The following is a 5,523-nucleotide window of genomic DNA, read 5'->3' as shown; positions in this document are numbered from 1 at the left end:
CATTTTATTATTTAAAAAAACGTAATATTATTAGAAATGATCCTATAAATAAATAGTAGTAAATTTCCCAACAGCAACTTTTCATTCAATTATCATTACGGATGCCATTATGGAGCGGTTTTGCCAATTACCTTATCAATTTCAAATGCTAACGCTGGTTGATATCATTAAAGTTTTTTTCGTCAAAGAAAGCGTGTGGCAAATTATATGATTCAGATTCGAACTGAACCTTTGACAAGTATACATTTATAATTTACGTGCGAAATGCAGAACAAAAAGTAGGAAAGCGGAGCTTGGGCTTTGACGCTCTGCGGCTAGCTAAGTAACCGCAAAAACTTTCAGATGAGAGAGAGATACGTATAATATTCATAATTGCACAAGTACTGCATACAGTTTGTATCATTGTACGAAACTGGTCTTGATAAAGTTCAGCATCTGTTTTGACACTCGTTTCTATTTAGACAATCGTCTCACTTCGCCGGTAATGCAACAGTGCATTTGCCATTCGTATCGCAGTTTGCAGTCAGCACATTTCTCCAACCTGTCGACGAGACAGTCTCGGCTTCATGGCGAAGGAAATTGTTTTTCCTATATTCTTTCAGCTTGGGTTTTGCTCGGACATATTTGGGTTTTGGTATTATCTGATAGGAAACCCGATAGAAGTTCCTTTCATGCTTTCTCATCTGGTAGCGTGGACATATTTGGAAGGTGAAAAAAATTATCTAAAAGGAATGTAGGTATAGAAATCTGTAACAAAAAATTTAAAGTTTCCTTAAAATAAACTTAAATAAATAAAATATCGGCTTTATTCACAAAAATATTAAACAGAATTCAAGGAAAGCGACAGTTCCCGTAAGTCGATTATAAAAGTATCTACGAATTTTATGGAGAAAGAATGTGAATTTCCACGAATTCCTAAGAGGGAATCGAATTAAATATTTAATTTGTTGAATCCGATTTAATATTAAAACATTTATGGGATATACAAACCTTACCTTATGAAATTCCATTCGGCGTCGTTAAAACAGATTCATTCGTAAAAAACGTTAAAAAATTAAATGAAATATGTTAACTTGAAATCCGCAATGCGAAAAATTATAACTACGGTTGCAAAGTGGGGCGGTTATTCTACCTGAAGGCAACATTTTATTGCCTTGCGCTGTTTTCGAACAATTGCATTAATAGTGTATCAAGAAACGGCTCGCCGGCTTCTTTACGGCCATGGAGTCGGGAATACAATTAAAGTTTTAATATTTAAACACTCCAGAATTACAATTCACACTGGAGCCGTGTTATTAAATCTTGTACGAATTAATCTCTACGTGTAATAGTTATGATTAAAAAACACCTATAACAGCATAATGTCAATTAGACATATGAATATACTGTTAATGTGGATGTACGAGTATAACGAACGGGCAAAATATATGATAGATATGAGAAGGTGTTGATAAAACGAATCTTTATTTATAGAAAATAGTTTCCCATTTCGCTTAACTTTGAGCTTATTACTTTTAGTCCGCGTCAAAACATAATTCACACTTAACCAAAACTAAAGTTCCAACACAGGGCGGTAAACTAGCGTGGTAAACATACACTTTGCCCGCAAGAGGCTATTCAAATTTCATTGCCTCTACTCGTAAAATATTCAATTAGGGCTTCGAGCCGGCTCGCGCCGCCGCCATCGGAATGTCGTCTGTGCGAATTTGTTGCGAAATTGGATCGTTGTTTATACAATTCTTATTATTTTTTGTGTTCCAACAATAGTTTCGTGTAAAGCTTTAGAATGCTGTTTTACCCCGCGTTATTGATGTGCTATGGTTCTACCGCAACAACATGCAACGCTTGATAAGTATACAGCGACCGCACACAGCTACACAGGTCACATACAGCGTCGAGTCGCGCCGCTTTGTCGTATTTGCAGCTCAGCTAGGACGGCGTCTCAAGATGGGGAGGTTTACTACCGTTTCTCCTAGCTCGACTTGTTTCGACAGGAGTTCTTTCCTGGCGTCTTTAACACTCCCTAGAGGGTTCATTTATATATTCGCTACGCGGAGGCGGCAATAAAAACGCGTTATCCTGGTCATTATTTAGTCATTCGCTCGGCCTCTCGCGAACTGAGGATATAAAAGGAAGGAATGACTTGATGCGTTGCAACTTTATGCACTTTGCGACTTGTTTGTGACTTTTCAGATGTTATGTGAAATAAGTAAGAATTCATAGGAGCTTGACTTATGAAGTTAGTTAATGGTCTTAGGTAAAAAGCGTCCGAGCCTAGAGTGTTCAAATACCTGATTTTAAACGGATCTGCAAATAAAGTTTGTATATTATTTTTATATTTTGCATGCGCTAATTGACTGCGAAAAATTTAGATTGATGCAAAAATTTGAGATTTTGGAGAGAATATCGGGACCAACAAACAACTGAGTATCGGAAATAAACAGAATGCCCCTTATTTATGGGAACAATAATAAATAGAACGACAAAAGATTCCAGGTAAGTTATAGAGTATTAGCCATGGGATTGGTCATAGGTCAAGGCGGGTTACGATCTAGACATTTTACGAGCCGCCTTCACAAGCAAAATAATGTGAGAACAGAAGAAAGTTCAGGTATTTACATCAGAGTAAATAACTGAAAACAAATAAATTGTCAACGAAAATGTCTTAGAAACTAAGCATTTCTATTTTCGTGAAATACCATATCTATTGCTTTACGTTCTCAGATATTTGTACGCTCGTTATTATTGTACTTGTTACAGAACTTGTAAAATTTTATTTTCCAAATGATTTGTTAATACATTTTTCATTTTATTTTTTTTTTACTTAATGTAAATTGTGTGAACTAAATATTGTGTATAAAAATAATTTACTTATGAAAAATGGCAGTTCTGTTCCCTCCAAAATTCCCTTGGCTAAATCTTATTTATCCGGGAACATAAACCGGGCTTCAGCAAAAATTAATTGGCACCAAGCTCTTTCACGTCCACATTAAGTATTGCCAGTTTATTGTTTCTCTTGTTTTCTGTTATGAGCCTCATAAATTCCGTCTTCATGAGATTATCGAACTTTTTTAGAGATCACTTGCCGTCTCTTTTGTTAGGACGTGATATTGTCAACAATTTTTATTGTTTAAATACTTAACAAAAAATACGCATGCGTCAGAATTAATTTCCTTATGTTGTTTAGTAAATCTTAAGTAGCACCTTAAGAATATAATTTAAAAAATATTTTTAATAACGAAGTTTTCTAAAAGAAAAAAAAGCTACAATTAACGGAACACAGTCAGCATTTATGCACGCCATTTTATAACTTAGAACATTGAAATGCAACACGGATGCTTTTTCTAGTTTATTTCTTGGCAGAAAAAGCTTAAAATATATTTTTAATAACTTAGCTCCGCACGTGTTGCGTCGATACAAATATATTTTCTTAGAGAGTAGATTTGATTATGCCATATGCCTATATAAATATTATGATATGTTAGAATACTTTTGTGAATTTTCTATCAGCATGTAACAAATTTACGAGTATTATTATTAAAACTGCTGACAACATTTTTGAATACGTCTGATCTCATATGTAGATAAATATATAAATTCTACAACACGTGTGATACCAGACTACTTTGCTTTTTATTTTTATGAGAGGACCAAATTTGGCGTGTTGCTGAAACGACGGATCATAACCGTTGGACACAGCAACTGTTTGCAATCCCATCCGTTGTTGTACTTAGACACATCCTGCTCACATAAAAAGAACCTTATGCAGCGGGAATAAATTCGCTTATCGCGATACAAAGCCATTGTTGTGGTTGCATTCAGGAGCTGTTTTACTCACGCGTGGCGATTTTATTTTAGTCGCCATAAAAAGAGCCCGCTTTCACCTGGCACTCCTTAAAGTGCTGCCTGCGGCTAGCTGGACATACTTCATTAAGGCCGAAAGTATTTGTATCTTTTCGCTTTTTACAGTTTTTCGTTGGATGAAAGCGGCTTACGCGCGCACAATCTTCAATTTTCTAAGAAAGGCTTACAAAATAAAGAAAAAGCATTGTATCGGGATTGCCCTTTTGCTTACACGACACGTTTTGTATAGAACTGGTAGAACAACGAGAGCACATTGCGCTAAGATCACACATGCGGCTCCTTGGATTGCCAACAATGGAATAGATGAGATTGCAGGGAATCCACCACTGCACCTGCTCGCATTTTAGTTGCGGTTAATTTAAATGCTGGTCCGTTGTTCAGTAAAAAACTTGACAAGATTTTCTAAACAATTGTAACAAATGATCATGGTAAAATTTAAATATAATATTTTGTATATATAGGCTATACAGAAGTTGAATAAATAAATGTAGCAAAACTGAATAGTTGTTTGCGTTTCAACTATTAGCAAGCTCGTGCCGAATTTTTTAGCTAGTATGATTGAATAGATAGCTATAATAGTAAGATTAAAGTCCAAAAAATATTTTTGACCAATATTATTTTATAAGTAACTAACCATTTTTTTCTCTTTACAAGTTAATTTTAGCCTTTCTGAAAAATATTTACCTATATCGCTAAATCACCGCATAAGAATTGAATATCTCCATCCCTTGGCTGAGAAGAAAGCTCTCTAGGCAAATTTCGCAACGGTTGAGATTTTTATGTACCAGGCCGTAAACTTGGAGTATAGTTTTATGGAACACGGTATGTTTTTAAAGTGCGTCGAGTTTCTCCATTTTAGTTTGAGTTTAGAAATGTCTGGTGTTTTCTGTTCGAGACATAATGGAAAAGTTTATTTATAGGTAAAAATCAATTGTCAATATATGCTGTAGGTATAGCACGCAATTTGTTGGCCATGGAACTACTTACAATACATCTCTTTTGCGAAGTAATTATACTGACTAAATTCTAGACACAAATCTCCAAACAAGCCGGGTGTAACATAAACAAGGCTATCCGAAACTGCGGCGTCTGGAGCACGCAATAACTTTGGTGCGGATTAGCCGCGACTGCATTGATGAAGTGGACAATACCACTGACGGTATTTGTTTAAAGTTGACAACACCGCAAACCCATTGTATAACTTTGTGTAACTTAATCGTCTCTAGTTGATAGCAAACAGCAGTTAGTCAGGTGGCGGTGTTTAGACTCCGTGTAGAAGAGAGATCCATTGCACGGCGGTGTAATCCCTGGTAGGCGCTTTGACTCACGTCTAGCTTACTTTTATTACCGTGCCTGCATCGCGAAATAAAACAAAATTGGCGGGAATTTATGGGCCACAGCCTCAATGTGGCTAGTGGGGTGGAAAGTTTTCAATTTGAAACGAATAACTTGTTTGTCTGGCGTAATAAGAAGGGCTTTGCGGCGGTAATAAGGGGACGCAATGGCTGTCGTGGCTTCCTGGAAACTACTTTGTTGGTTTATTACCAGAGATGTAACCGAGATGTTAGACAGGTGTGAGGTCTGAGGGCCTCATAAAATAACGCTATTGCCGTTCTTATTTTTTCCTCTTTTGCGGGGTAATTTATTTTTTTCGACGTT

Source organism: Plodia interpunctella, chromosome 1 (assembly GCF_027563975.2).
Source record: "Plodia interpunctella isolate USDA-ARS_2022_Savannah chromosome 1, ilPloInte3.2, whole genome shotgun sequence".
NCBI lineage: Eukaryota > Metazoa > Arthropoda > Insecta > Lepidoptera > Pyralidae > Plodia > Plodia interpunctella.
This window is presented reverse-complemented; position numbering follows the sequence as displayed.